Genomic DNA, 16,297 nt, shown 5'->3' on the forward strand with positions numbered 1-16,297 from the left:
AGCCTTCCAGCTGACTCTTCAATGCACCAGATGTGTGCATGAAGCCACCTCGGACCCTTCGGACCCGTGCATTTGCCAGCTGAATATCACCGAGTCACCTCAGGTGATGCCACGTGGACACAAGAATCATCCAGCCAAGTCTGGATTCCCATTTCAGGAAAGCCTGCCATATAATAAAATGGTTGCCACAACGCTTCAAGAGAGTCTGTTACAGAGAAATAGATACCGGGAGTAGTAGCAAGGCTTGGAGATGACCCCGCGCCATCTGGTTTCAGAGCACATCCACTTACGTACCAGGCTACTCAGGTGATGTCAGCAGCCATCCTCAGGCCAACAACACAAAATCAAACCACCCATTGGCATCTTCCATGTTTTTCTCAAACTCCTGAACTGGACCTACCTTACCAGGCCGTGACTCTGTGGCTTCTGTTTGGGGGCTCTGCCCACAGCTCTCCCCACAGTGCCAGACACATCTCACAGGTGCTGATACGGGGGAAGCCTAAACGGACTCCAGAATGGCAGCAGGGGACACATAACGCCAGCGAAGGTCCAGTGTCAGAGCGGGAGAGAGTCCTTCACGAATGCCCAGAAGGAAAGGGAGCCAAGACATCTGGATGTTAAGCCTCCTCTGCAGAGATCCAACAGATCACACCCCCCAAAAGAACAGGGTCAAGTAGCAAAACACAAAATGTACAGCAGGCCTTGAGCATCCCCACCAAGAGATGACAAGATAAGAGAAAGAGCTGGGGACAGGCGGCCTTGACTAGTTCTGCCGGATTCCTGCTGTGCAACCTTAGGAAAGTTACTTAACTTTTCTGACCACCAAGAAATCTGCATGACACACTGTTGAGGACATAGTAGGAACTCAGTAGGTGTTCGTTTTCCTTAATCCTTACCCAGGGGTTCAGAATATCACTTCATTCTTTTTATTTCTCAAACATTTCATAGTCTCTGATCATTGAGCATTTGTCAAAACTTAAAGGGACTAGGGGAGAGGGGGAGAGAGAGAGAGAAGGGAAAAGGTGAAATTGGAACCATATCCCTTTGGGCAGCTAAGCAAGGCAACTTACTCCCCAGTGACAGCGACGAGCTGGGCCTCAGACCTTCACCTGGCCGCCTGCCAAGCTCTGAGACTACCAGCTCTGCCCAGCCACCTTCTGGGAGCGCGTGGAGGTAGGTGGAGGCTCACAGCTGCTCCTGCTCGGGCCTCCCATCTCTGACCACGGTTGCCCTGGACTTGGGTTGAGCAGGCCACTGGGCCGTGCGCCATGTCAGGGGACGCCTGCTCTGGCATGGTCTGCTTTGCTGTGCTGCTGCTGTGTCAGAAAGACTCCTAGAGAAGGGGGTGGGGCCCTCCTGGCAGCTGCAAAGGAGCCAGGCCCTGACTCGGGTCTGGGCTCTTGCTGCTGCAGCTAACAGTAAATGGTGGCTGTGGGCCCTGCCATCTGTCGGGCGGGCGGGAAGGAGGAGGGGCCCCGGGAGCTCCTTCCTGTTCCATCTTTTTAAGGGCAAGAATTTGCCAGTGGCTTCCATCGTCTCTTACAAATCGTTGGCCAGAGCCTTGTCACAGCTGCCTCTGGCTGCAAAATGCCAGAGGACGTGGGTTTACCTGGGTGACCTCTGTCATTTTGGAGGAAGGGAGGATGGATTTGGGGGGACAGCAAGAGTCTGCTCCTCCGCACTCCCCCCGCCTTCCTGCTCATGTCTAACATCAAAGCATAAATGTGGAAATTTTTGCTGGCGAAAAACAACAACAAAGTGGTACATGGCAGAGCAGGACTTTAAAAATATAAAGATAGGCTGCTGTGAGTGCCAGAAAGCAAGAAGGTGCTCAGAAAACAGAAGGGTGTCAAAGAGACATGGGAAACAACTTGAAAAATCTCCCAGTGGCCAAAGCTGGAATACTCTGGGCAACAAAGCAAATGGGTGTGGGTTTGGATTACAGTCCAAAATATAGAATACGCTTAAGTCCATATTGATATAAATTAATGATTCAGCAAGTAGATGGAGGGCAAAGGACAAATCTTCCTTATAGAAAAATTCTGAATAATATCAGTAGACACTCCACCCTTAGGAGGTAAAGCTGATTTTCCACACCCCACACCCTCCCCAACCCTGAGTGTGGGCTGAACTTAGTGACTCACATCCAACAAATACCATATGTAAAGGGAAAAACAGTCACTTCAGAGTGGAGCAACTTGGCAAACACAACTTAAACCAAATAATCAAGGTTACCATCCCATCGACATCCCATACCCCCAACAGGATGTGATGAAGAGGGCACTTGACCTCTGTGGGATTCTTCCTAAGACTTATAACAACACTCTGATCAGGAGAAAAACACCAGATGAACCCTCCAAGTCTCTGGGGGGTTTGTAGATGGAGGGACAGTCTACAAAACACCATATACCAATACTCCTTAAAATTGTCAAGGTCATGAAAAGCAAGGAGAGCCTGAAACTATCCCAGACCAGAGATGCTAAGGCAACAGGACACCAACATGCAACACAGCATCCTGGGGGCATCCTGGACCTGGAAAACTGCAAAAATGACGGATAGTGATGTACCACTGTTGGTTTCTTAGTTTTCACAAATCTGCTGTGGGTAATGCAAGATGCTAACATTGCCGGAAACTGGGCGAGAGGCATATGGGAACCGTCTGTACTTTATCTTTACAACTTTTCTATAAATTGTCTTTTCTAAAATTATTCCCAAATAAAAAGTTGGTCACTGTGTATGCGTACAGCTGACCCTTGAACATGGATTTGAACTATGTGGCTCTGCTTATAAGGGAATTTTTTTTGGATACATACAGTATATACTGTAAATGTATTTTCTCTTCCTTATGATTTTCTTAGTAAGATTTGGTTTTCTTTAGCTGGCTTTATGGTGAGAATACAGTATATAATACATAGGACATATACATATGTGTTAATCAACTGTGTTATCAGTAAGGCTCCTAGTCAACCATAGGCCAGTAGTAGTTAACTTTTAAGTATTTTGTTATACCTGGATAGGGGTTGGCACCCCTAAACCCTGTGTTGTTGAAGGGTCAACCGTATATGTATATTATATAGATGTGTGTGTGTGTGTGTGTGTGTGTGTGTGTGTGTGTGTGTGTGTGTAAAGACGATCCAGGTCCAGATTAAGTAACTTCACATCAGTGGCTTTCAAACTTTCTGACTAGGAAACCTAGTGTAAGATACTGTGTATGTTATGACTTGATGAATGTACACATATGTATTTGGAACAAATATTTCCCATGACGATACTTACTAGAGGTCTCACGGTGCCCTCTGATGTTTTCCTTCCTGTTGTACTGCATTTCGGTGTTTTGCATGTCGATCTCCCCACACTACTGAGCCCGGGACTCTGCTCACATGACCAGGTCCCCAACCTCGTTTCCCTCCAAGCCCAGCACTTGGTCACGTGTGCTGTCACTCTTCCCTGGGACACTTTCTTATGCAGATACTGGAACAGTTCAGTCCCTTCTCTGGCTACACTATCTAAAGTCATCTCCCCCCATAATCCTGTCAGTCTCTGTCCCTCTTCCCTGCTTTCTGTGTCTCTGTAGCAGGGATCATAACCCAGGATCACATCACATCTATTTGCCATGCATTTGCGTGTGGTCTTTCTCCCAGACTAGAAACTCAGTGCCATGAAACAGGCACTCGATCTATTTTGCTCACTGCTGTGTCCTCCTGACTGATACAGACTAGCCCCTGAATAAAAATCACTTTGTTGCATTCTCTAGGTTTTTATTTTTATTTTTTTTAAGACTTTATTTATTTCGGAGAGAGAGAAAGAAAGAGAGAACAGAGGGAAAGTGAGAAGCGGACTCCCCGCCTAGTGGAGAGCTCGATGCAGGACTCTATCCCAGGACCCTGGGATCATGACCTGAGCCAAAGGCAGACGCTTAACCAACTGAGCCACCCAAGGGCCCACCTAGGTTTTTAGATGCAAACAGAGAAAACACTACGAAGCCTTGGATTTTCTTTTTTCCCTTAACTATGGACTTAAGCCCCGCCTTTCTGATCTGGTGCATCAGGGTCCAGCTCCCTGCAGCCCCACTGTGACCAGGCCCTCCAACCCCCCACTGCCTGCTCTGCCTTTTTTGAATCCCTGGCCTCTCCTTGCTCCATGTGGCTATCCTTCCAGACTTCTTGGCAATCTTTTCCATCTCTAGCAAGAGTAAGACAGGAAAGAAAGGAGGAGGAGGAAGACAAGGAGGCGAAGGAGAAGGATCCTCATCACTGTCTCTCTTGCAAATTAAAAAATGCTCATTCTTGACCATCAGGCCTCTCTGGGGCTCACTCCCGCATCCTCTGTGTCCTGTAGTCTACGTTGTTTCAGCATAAAATGCCTTGAGCTTTTTTTCTTTTTTTAAGATTTTACTTATTTGTTTGAGAGCATGAGAGGGGGAAGGTCAGAGGGAGAAGCAGACTCCCCGCCAAGTGGGGAGCCTGATGTGGGACCCGATCCTAGGACTCCAGGATCATGACCTGAGCCAAAGTCAGTCACTCAAGCAACTGAGCCAGTCAGGAGCCCTGACTTGGGTTCTTTTTAACTACATTCTGTAGCTCACTGTTTTCTGACTAGATGCAGACTGCTTCTGCCTCCTGAAGGGCTGTACATGTTTCTCCCCACTTCGGACCATTTTGAGGGGGAGGGCTGCTAGTACTTTCCTCCCAATTATGGGTTTTGAGAAGGAGATTCGGAGCACCTGAGTGACTCACTCAGCTGGACATCTGACTCTTGATTTCAGCTCAGGTTGTGGTCTCACGGTCCTGAGATAGAGCCCCCCCTCCCCCACCCCCGTCAGGCTCCTCACTCAGCAGAGAGTCTGCTTGAGATTCTCTCTCTCTCTCTCTGTCTGCTCCTCCCCACTCTCTAAAATAAATAATTAATTTTTTTTTAAAAGGAGGATATTCAACTGTTAAGTAGAAAGTAGAAAGGACAAGGAACGTGGTGGTGTAAGAAATTAATAGCTATGGAACGGGGAAGGTGGAGAACATGTATCCAGTTTTTGTTTGTAAATGCAGGTAAGAAATTGATAACACTTAGAAACAGGGAAACTTCTCAGTCATCTATTCCAAGCATTTAATCGCTCAGTTAGTTGTAAGGGATGGGCCCATACAGGTGGACGAGAAGGTAAATTTGCCTTTAGAGAAGCCAGCAGCTTGATGGCAGCAGGCGAAGCCTGTGATGTCATCGGGAGGGAAATTGAAGGGGGTGAATGAAATCGATCTTTGATAGGGCCATTTAAAAACTTTGTAAGCCCCAGGGGCTCCTACTTTTATTATGTCAAATATATTAAAATGTACTCATATCCTACAATAAATACCAATTTTGCCCTGGAAATTTGAAAGGATTTTTTATGATTTTGCTTTGGAAACTCTTTGGTTCTAAGTAATATTTAATTTGCAATTGGTTACGAGTTCTAAGGAGTCACTTTCTCTACTCAGGAATCCTACCCAGGAAGTGAGAAAATCTAACCCGCAAGTCCTTTTCATATAGAATGAATACTTAAAAGGCTAAATTTAGCAATTAATGATATTGACATAATGTTATGTTTTACTGACATGTAATTAAGTATTTATTAATTTTGTTTTACTGTTTTCTTTTGGCATTTTGATCCAATGATTTCATGTTACAATGATACAATGGCCCCATTGATATGTGTCCCACTCCTGTCTCTCTCAGGGTGAGTGCCTAGGAGCACTTTCTGTTTCCCTCTAATGCCCCAACCTCTCCCCAGCCTTACCCAGGCAACTGTCTTCAGAGGTGCCCCATGCTCAGTGCTCTCCTCCTTTATTCATTACCCTCTTCCTTTCTTCCCCTCTTTGCCATCAGAAAACATCTCCCATAACACCATGGGAGATGAGATCTGGGCTCTGTTAGTGTGCTAATGCTGTAAGTGGTTAATGACGCACAGAGCAAGCAACGTGTTTTCATTTTTTCATAGATATGTTTTAACTGGGTCTTTTTTGGAGATGCATTTGAATTCAAGTGACTGTCTTTTTTTTTTTTTTAAGATTTTTTTATTTGTCAAGGCAGAGGGAGAGAGCACAAGCAGGGGGAGCAGCAGGAAGAGGAGAAGCAGGTTCCCCGCCAAGCAGGGAGCCCAATCTGGGACTTGATCCCAGGACTCTGGGATCATCACCTGAGCTGAAGGCAGATGCTTAACCAACTGAGCCACTCAGGCATCCCTCAAAAGTCTGTCTTTGTTTTTTTTAAAGATTTTATTTATTTACTTGACAGGTAGAGATTACAAGTAGGCAAAGAGGCAGGCTGAGAGAGGGAGAGAGAGGAGGAAGCAGGCTCCCCTCGGAACAGAGAGCCCAATGTGGGGCTCGATCCCAGGACCCTGGGATCATGACCTGAGCCGAAGGCAGAGGCTTTAACCCACTAAGCCACCCAGGCGCCCCCAAGAGTCTGTCTTTAATGGTGTAAATTCAGGGTTTAGTTGTCAGAGACATTTCTGGCAAGTACAAAATCCTTTGGGAGTAAACTTCAAAAAAAAAAAAATCCTTTTCCCGTGGGAGCTCACAAATTAATCAGGGAAATAACATATAAACTGTATAACCATGATATGACGTAAGACAGCACCTTACAAACACCTGTCTCTGCAAGATAGACAGGTAGAGAAGTGTAAATTAAGGTCTGGCGAGAGCTCACAGGAAAGAACTTGCTTCTGGCTACAAGAACCCGGGGAGGCTTCCCAGAGGAGATGACGTTTAAGTTGGACCCTGAAGGATGAGTAGGATGTGAGTAGAATTCTGGAATCTCCTTCGGCTCCATCCCACCAGACATGAGTCTCTCCAGCAGAGGGCAGGCTGAGCAAAGGTGGGACAGATAGTCTGGACAAGTTCTCTTGGTCTCAATGCCCTGAACCGTCTGGACAGCTTTCTAGGCTTGCTGTAAAGGGTGAGTCCTCTCTGTGTGAGTTTTGAAGCTATTTGCCCCAAGTCTGGGCTCCAGATTTAGACCCTTGGTTTTGCCTGCAATTGATACTGCATTTGCATTTTCCATTAGTTTCCCGGACTTCTGGGCAATTTGAACCCTGGCACGACTCCTCCTTGGGCACTAGCAATATCCTTTCTAGACAACCCAGACCAGGCAGGTTTGGGCAGTGCAGGCTGGGGGCAGGGAGAAGAATGCTTTTCCGGGCTGCCGTGGAAACAGGTTCAGCTTTTCCTCCCCACTTCTCACTTGGTCCCGTCTTCCGAAACACTGTGACCCAGGGGACAGGTTGCTTTGGTGTTTGAATTGTCTCTCTGTTTTTGGTCAGATGGGACAAAGCTTCATGTGCAGGCTCAAACATTACGTCGAGGAGCCCGGTCAAGGACATGTCGTGAAGGCGGGCCTTTCTCGGGACTGTGCAGGGATTTTTCCCTTTTTCACACCTACACCAGGAAGCAGACCCTCAGCATGGACCCAGCTGAGCCTGCTCTGTAATTTGTCTATTTGGTGTAGATCTGACTTCTCCTTAAATGTCGTCATACCCAATTAGCATATAGTTCTGGGTTAATGCTGCCTCAGAGTCGGGCCATGTGTTCATTTAACAAAGTTAATGAACATCTCTTGTGCACTTTCTTGGGAATATGAAAATGGACATGATAGAGTGGGGTCCTGTCTTCAAGGCGTTTTTGGTCCAGTCTCATTACAGAGCATTTGGGGACTGGCGTATATAGGATTCTTCCAGGACAACCCATTCCACAGGTAGGCAGGGGAAAGAGAGGATCATGGAGTAAAGATAACAGACATGTGGGTGAGAAACTCCTATGTAGGGTCAGCTCTGCCTGCAGACCCGGAGGGACCTCCTGTGGCTTGCCTGGGACACTGGAGAGCTGCTTGAGCAAGGCTGCCTTCTGAGAGAAAGAGCAACCAGGGAACGTCAATGCTGAGCCCGTGTTTATGCATCAAACACGTATGCGGCAGCTACTGTGAGCCAAGCATGGCTGCAGGCACTTTCTAGATATCAGCCCACCACTACCCCTCAATGCAGCTGGAAGCTCCCAACTCCCTGATGCCCGGTGCACTGTGTGTCTCGGGGAGAGCAGCAGACAGCACTTGCTCTGCCCCCGAAGCCCCTTCCAGATCAAGATTTCCTGTTCTCACATGCCCACCAGCCCTCCATGCCAGGCTCACGTCATCCTTGGCCTCTCTCTAACTGGTCCCTTTGCATCTGTCCTTAGGGAACCCCTCTCTTTTCAGAATATACTTCCCTATATTCTTTTCTGCACTATTATTTTATTAGAATTATTATATAATTATTTATTATATAATTAGAATTATTATTTTCTATTTAATGCTTCTGGCACTTTCTTCCACAGAAGCCGGGCTTTCCCCAGATACCCTGATTCCTCAGGTAATCACTGAGCCTGGGACAGAATCGGTCTGAAGTCTGAGACAGCAGTGATTCAAACGGAATCGGTCTGAAGTGTGAAGCTAGGGCAGAGATGAGGGGGGAAACAGGGATTCAGCGGCGGGTCACAAGGTCCCAGAGTCACATTTCAGTGGGTGAGGAGAGGTGAGGAACTCTAAGACACATGCCAAGGGATGATGGACCAGGGGGGTGACAGGAGGAATTGTAGGCACTTGGGAAACCCAGAGCTACCGTAAGCCTGTAGGGTATCTTTGTGCAAATCTGAAAAAGGTGTTCTTACTCCCGCCCAAACACAGAGGTGTTAGGACACAGTTGTGTGCGTTAGCGTGGTGAGTGGAGTTCCAACTCGCATTCCCCCTTTCAGTGGGCACCTTCCAGAGCCACAGAGTGGCCCTGAGGAGTCCCAGGGCAGTAGAGGTAGCCCCATTTCTGTTCTCCTACCCAGGAGAGACCAGCAGACCCTATGAAGGGAGGGGCTGGTAAACTTGTACACCTCCAATACCCCATTCCAGGAGGCAGGGCAGACACAGTGGTAGAATTTAGGCTGCCGTTGTTTTCAGAGTCTGGTGGCCCTCAGAGCGGTGTCCTGCAAGGGTTCTACCAGGAAAGGAAGACCCTGGGGCCACGTCCCAGAACTAGCAAGAATGAAGAAGGTGTAGGGCTCCAGCCTAATGCTGGGGTCCCCTGGCTGCTGGGAGCCAAGAATAAGGGAGCCAGGCTGGCAGATCTCCATGTCATTACTTTTGGTGTCCCCCTTCCCCGGCTCAGCCCACCCTCCTTGTGACCCAAGCCCCACACCGCCAGCTCCTCAGATTCTCTTACTCTACAGTAAGTAGAGTAAAGTCTACTTTACTTTACTCTACTTGTCTCTCTGGACTCAGCATCGGCTCCGCTCGCATCCGGTCAGTGCTTGTGGATTAAACGCACAGACCCATTCTCTCTGTGGATGGCATTGCATGACATTTACATACTGCAAAATCAACTATAAATACAGATCACGTACGTTATGTTGTAGTAGAGTAATTTCAAATGTATTATAAAGCAACAGGGACAGAGATGACCTTAAACTCGTTGAAATGCAGCATCTTCTCTTTCCAGAGAAGGAAACTGATACCCAAGTAGGGAAGCGTCTTAGCGAGGGTCATGCAGCTGGTGAGTGGCAGAGCCTGGACGGAGAGCTGGGGTGACAGCAAGACGGGGAGTGGAGTCCGGGCCTGGCACGCAGGGAGAAGACTCACTAGTGTTCCACGCCGGGCCCTTGCCCGTGTATCGGGTGACTGAAGTACAGAAGCACAGGGGACGGCGCTGAGTATGAAATAATAGAAAATGCATATTGGGGGGCGCCTGGGTGGCTCAGTGGTTTAAGCCTCTGCCTTCGGCTCAGGTCATGATCTCAGGGTCCTGGGATCGAGCCCTGCATCAGACTCACTGCTCAGCAGGGAGTCTGCTTCCCCCTTCTCTCTGTCTGCCTCTCTGCCTACTTCTGATTTCTCTCTGTCAAATAAATAAATAAAATCTTAAAAAAAAAAAAAAGAAAAAAGAAAAAGAAAATGCATATTGGTTTCTGCCCCCAGTTCTTGGCACAGAGCTCTTAAAACCTTATCGTTTCTGGAGCCGGAGAAGCAACTGACACACTTCTCCTAAGTCCCTTGGAATTTCCCAGGTGATTGGAGCATGTTTTGTTTCTAATGAGGTGACTCTGGTAGGTCCTGGAGGGCTCCTGGATGGGGGTGGTCGCCAGAGAGACCGAGCCACGGTTAGAAGCTGGGATCTTTCAGCTTCCCCCCCCCCCCCCCCGCCATCCTCTAGAACGGGGGGCGGGGCTGGAAATGGAGTTAATAATTGATCGTGGCTAAGTGATGAAGCCTCCATAAAAATCCCCAAAGTACAAGTTCATAGAGCTTCCAGGCTGTGAACACATTCACCTCCTGGGAGGGGGGCACACCTCAAATCTGTGGGGACATTAGCTGCACATGGCTGGTGGACAGGTTCTTCCAGACCTTACCCTGTACAGCTCTTCATCTGGCTGTTCCTTTGTATCCTTCAAAATATCCTTCAATAAATTGGCGATAGTAAGTAAACTGCTTTCCCAGTTCTAGGAGCTACTCTAGCAAATTATCAAACCTGAAAGAGGAGGTCATGGGAACCTCTGGTTTATAGCCGAGTTGGACAGAAGTTGTGGGTAACCTGGGGACCCACTTCTCGACCAGTGGCATTTGAGGTGTGTGTTGGGAGCGGGGGGTGGGGGCAGTCCTGTGGGACTGAGCCGTTAACCATGGTGTCTGTGCTAACTCCAGGCATTCCGAATTGTTGTTGTGGAAAACCCACACATCTAGTGTCAGGAGCATTGCGACTTTGAATAGAAAAACAGAAGAGTTTTCCCTACAACATGCTTGGTACTGGCCAGAAAGTAGCCTCTCTTCTCTGTCATGTGAATCTCAAGAGAAAAGGGGGAAGCTGCCCTCCAATAAAATGGTAGGTGAGGTGGGGAGGGTGTTCCCTGAAACATGAAGACATCCCTCAGAATCTGGGTACAGATTTTCTAAATTTCAAAATATTTCTTGAGCTTGCCATTGACCTGCACCTGCACCGTGCTCAAACTGTGGGTAAAACACTGACCGCTATCAGCTTCTCCAGCCTGGAGAAAAGTTGTGCTTATTGGTAAAGTTTCTGTTCAAGTCCTGGGGGCTAATGCAGGATCTGGGATACCCCTACCTGTTTTGGAGGAGGTGATCAGTCCAGTGGTATCACTGAGCCAGAGATCCTGCAGTCCTGCCCACGGAGGCTCAACCATCTCAACTGGACCAAAACCAAGAGGTCCCAAACCATGACCCACACAGCAAATGGGCACGCGCGTCCCCTGCTGGGAGCATATCAGTTGGTTGGGGAAAGCAGTTGTATCAAGAGTCTTAAAACTTGCAAGTATGCCTGGGGGGCTCAGTGGGTTAAGCCTCTGCCTTCAGCTCAGGTCGTGATCTTGGGGTCCTGGGATAGAGCCCCACGATTGAGCCCCGCATTGGGCTCTCTGCTCAGCGGGAACCTTCCCTCTCTCTCTGCCTACTTGTGATCCCTCTCTGTCAAATAAATAAATAAATTTTAAAATATTTAATTTATTTATTTGACAGAGAGGGATCACAAGTAGGCAGAGAGATAGGCAGAGAGAGAAGGGGAAGCAGGCTCCCCGCCGAGCAGAGAGGCTGATCCCAGGAGACTGAGACCACCACCCGAGCCAAAGGCAGAGGCCTAACCCACTGAGCCACCCAGGCGCCCCAAATAAATAAAATCTTTAAAAAAAAAAAAAAAAAGTCTTACAAATCGCTATACCCTTTAAGCTAATAATTTCCTTTGTCAAATCTATTCTAAACAAATAATGTGACATACAGAAAAAATTATGCAAAAGATGTATGTCACAGCTTTCATCAAAGCTTTTATCAAAGCTTATAATAATAGGTAAAAAATTAACAACGTATTTGTCTAGCAGTAGGGAAATGGTTGCATAATCATAAATATATCTGTGGTAGGGGATTATCCAGATTATCCAGTCATCAACGATGTTTGCAGTGACTTTCTCATTACGTGATAGTGGTAAAAACAAAACAAAACAAAACCAAAAACAAAAACAGTTTCAAACTGTACATACAGCATGATTTTAGTAGTATGAAAATAACCATGCTCAGAAAAGACTGGAAGAAGATATAACAATGTTAGCAATGGTTCCCTTCAGTGGCAGAGTTATGGATTTATTGAGTTTTTGTCTTTTCATCCTCGTTCATTTTATTTGTCTTTTCATACTATTGCACTTGATTGTAGTGAGCAGAATCATCAGATGGCCCCTGGGATTCCCGCCCCCGGTATCCACATTTTTGTACAATCCCCTGTCCTTGAGTGTGGGTAGAAGCCGTGAGATTAGGGGCAAGTGATTCTGACCAATGAACTATGGCAAAAGTGAGGGGATGTCACTCTGTGATTATGTGACATTACACAGTGAAGTTTAAGAATTGCTCAGATGTATTTAAAGTTGACTAATCAGTTGGCTTTAAGGTAATCAGAAGGGAAGTTGCTCTGTGTGGGCCTGACCTAATCAGGTCAGCTCTTTCAAAGCAGGTCTAGAGGGACGAGCTATTTTCCTGCAGGCCTTGAAGGCGCAGTGCATCATGTTGTGAAGTGCCTGTGGAGATGAGTAGCCTCTAGGAGCTGAGGGCCACCATGAACAGCAAGGGACTCGATTCTCCCAACCATTTGAATGATCTTGGAGGAAGAAGATCTTGGAGGAGGAGCTGAGCCTCAGATGAGACAGAAACCTTGACCAACACTCCAGTTACAGCCTGTGGAGGCCCTGAGCCGAGGACCAGACGGCTGTGCCCAGACTCCTGATCCACGGAAACTGAGTTAGGAAATGTTATTTAAGTCACTAAAGTTGTGGTGACTCGTTACACGGCAATTATAAGTGAATCCATTTATACTCCTATGTGACTTTATCATTTTCTGTACCTTCTAAATATTCGGTACTAGCGTTGTCAAATGGGGCTTTCTGCAATGATGGAAATGCTATCCTCTGTGTCGTCCAACGCACTCGTTGTTGGCTGCGTATGGCTAGGGAGCACCTGAGAAGTGGGTGGTGTGACTGAGGGACTGAATTTTTAAATTTTTAATTTTAATTACGTTTAAATAGCCGCACATGGCAAATGGACAGCATCTTTGACAACACACTTCTGTGATTTCCTTTCATGGTATATTTTTAAGATCTGACTCATGAAACAAACTGCAGGTAAATGTCCACTCTGAAAAGACAGGGTGTGAAATTGTACGGACCTGGGCAGGAGGCAGCAAGGACAGCATTAACGGGCCCTAGAGCCCTGAATGTTCTCATCTCTAAAAAAGAAAATAAGAATAATTGCTCACAAGAAACTTTGAGGATCAGATAAGGCACTGTCTGCAAAGAGACCGCCGTGAAGAAGGACGCTGGGCCGATCGGTTCCCTCCAGCGCAGGACAAGCCGAGTGGAAGAAGAGCTGCTCTCTGGGAACTCAAATTCTTTCCGACCCAGATGGCCCAAGCAAAGGAGAAAGGAAGGACAGGCTCTGTTCCTGCTGTGGATCCCCAGGGGCGGTTCTTGTGTGCTTCTGCTCGTTCCAGCCCAGACATACCTGGGCTTCCCATCCTAAGGCACTGGCAGAAATCCTTCTTTCTGGATTCACTCTTCTGGCTGAGTGCAAGGGAGTTTGGGCCCTTCCCTAAATGGAATCACGCCACTCCAAGGGAGCTCATGGCTCTGGGAACCTGGGGTCCGGGTGGTAAGAATGCCTTCCTGTGAATATGCCCAGCCTCCCTGGCCGGGGGGACAGAATACAGAGTAGAAAAAAGCATGTTTAGTATTATGAAATAATTTCATATCTGGATAAGAAGCGTCAGTTTAAAAGGCTTAAGAAAGGCTCCTCCAGAGGTTCTGGGTGATAGATCAATGAAGCAGAAAGAGAAAAGTGCTTCAGAGTCATATCTGACACCTAATAGCTGGGCGATCTTGGGGAAATTACTAAGCATCTTGGAGTTTCGGTTTCTTTATCTATAAAATAGGAATAATTATCCCTACTATACAGTGCACCCGAAGGTATGTTTCACTTGAAACTGCCTACAACCCAACAGCATCCATCTACCTCACCCAGCTCTGATTCTCCCGTGAGGCCGAGAGCAGGAGGTAGAGGAGAGGGGAGCTGGAGGCTGGAGGCAGGAGAGGGCCCTGCTGGGCTTACACTGTGAAGATCCACGGGAGCAGGAACCAAGTGAGACCTGGAGCTGGGGGTGAAGAGGATGAGGCCCCGTGGTGAGAACAGAGACAGGACAGCCCTTGGCATGTTTGCCCCATGTGAGGGGAGCCATGGGTGGGGAGAATGAGGTTGGCGGTGTGGGGAGGGGTGGTGCTAGAGGAGAAGGGGGTGGGCAGGACAAGACTGGAACCAGGTAAATGGACATGCTGGACCAGTGTGGTCAGAACAATGCACAGTGATGTGATTTTGAGGGGCGCCTGGGTGGCTCAGTTGTTAAGCATCTGCCTTCAGTTCCGGTCATGATCCCAGTGTCCCGGGATCAAATCCCAGGTTAGGCTCCCTGCTCAGCAGGAAGCCTGCTTCTCTCTCTCCTACTCCCCATGCTTGTGTTCCCTCTCTCGCTGTCACTCTCTCTGCCAAATAAATAAATAAAATCTTTTTTTAAAAAATGATGTGGATTTCAGCATGAATGTGCTTTGGACTCAGAAAGACGTAGGTGAGAATCCTAGCTCTGCCATCTACACGTTATACGTCATCAGGCAAATCACTTAACTTTCTTAACCTCAGTTTCCAGACCTGTAAAAAAGGAATAACAATGCTTGCCTCAAAGAGCTGTTGTGAGAGTTCAATGAACAGTACATTTAAAGGACTTGGCCCAGCACTTGACATATGCTAAGCACTCAAGGTGTGATAGCTTCTTACGTTAGGGATACTTCACGAGCCCTGATGCCAGCTCTACCCATCCCTCCCGCTAGGAGCAACTCCCACTCGTGGCCTCTGCTGCCTGCATGACCTTGATATTGCACATCACTGGTCGGACCAGGGTCAGGAATGGGTAGTAGAGGGCAACGTGTTCCATCCTCTTCTTTGGGGGGGGACATGGGCTTCCAGGCAGTTGCCACCTTGTAACGAACTCTCTTCTTCTGGCACACTGGAAGAGCCGAAGCAATCAGCCAGCTTTGGGAATCCATTGGCAGAGGGTGCCTTGATGCTGGGAGAAAAGGCTCCTTAGCCCGGCTCAGGATGGACAGCTCAGCATTGCTGCCCTGAGGGCCCCGGTGGGCCAAGCACGTTGGGGGGATGGCCCGGTGCATCACGGATGGGCACAGCATGTCGGCGGCAGGTGACGGAGGCAGCAGCGGTGGCAGGGTCTCGCGCAGCAGTAGGCATGGCACAGAGAGCTGGAACCAGGGCGTGGGATACAGAGGTTAACTCTGAGGTCACCAAGTTCACAAGCAGACAGAAGTGGGCTCTGGGGCCTTTTAAGAGAGCCTGGAGGTCCTATCATAGCAGGTGGGGGGCAGGTGACAGTCAGGAAAGTCTCCTCTTATGTCATTCTGGAACCTGATTTTTTTTAACCCAGACCTATGTAACCTGGGACCCACATAACCCAAAGATGCAGCGGGGACTCCCAGTGCTGAGGCCCCAGCCTCATGCTCGGCCTCAGAAGCAGACAACCGCCTCCCACTCACTCTTTTCCCTGTACCGTTCCCTCCGTCTACTCAACTCAGACATCTGTTCCCCACCCACTCCTTCATCACCACCCTCCCATCGCTCAGCCTCCTCCCAGGTAACGTCGTCTGTCTGCAGCTCGCGCCCTGTCCCTGTGGCAGCATCGCAGGTCCTCGTGTCCACCCTCCCACACCTGCAGCTCTCCTGCACATGGCCCCCCTGCACCCAGCGCTGGGCAGCAACCACCCTCCCGCCCCGCCACAGCTCCTGGGGCAGCGAGTTTCAGTCTTGGACAGCTTTCCCTCTAAGTCCTATCACTGAGCCCAAGTCGGCCTCCTTGGAAGAGAGGTTGTCCTGCTCGTGTCCTCTGAAGCTCAGTCAGGCACGCCCTCTTTGTCCCACATGACAGCTTTTCTCTCAGACATGTGACCTTAGAGAGGTGTTCACTCAGCCTGCGTCCCCCTGCCCGCAGTCAGTGACTTCTGTTCCTTCAGTTCCTCTCCCTGGTCTGCCCTTCCTCCGTCACCACTGCCCTGGCCCTGGTCCGGAGCCTCAGCGCCTCAGGCCTGGAGCCCTTCCTTGCTGCCGAAGCAAGCAGGACGAAGTCCTCCGCACCACAGCACACGTGCATTTACCTCTTGATAGGAAGCCTATAGGAACCCCTCACTCCTTACTCCGGACATTTAAGGTC

The sequence above is a fragment of the Lutra lutra genome, chromosome 8, assembly GCF_902655055.1.
Source record: "Lutra lutra chromosome 8, mLutLut1.2, whole genome shotgun sequence".
In the NCBI taxonomy this organism is placed as follows: Eukaryota; Metazoa; Chordata; class Mammalia; order Carnivora; family Mustelidae; genus Lutra; species Lutra lutra.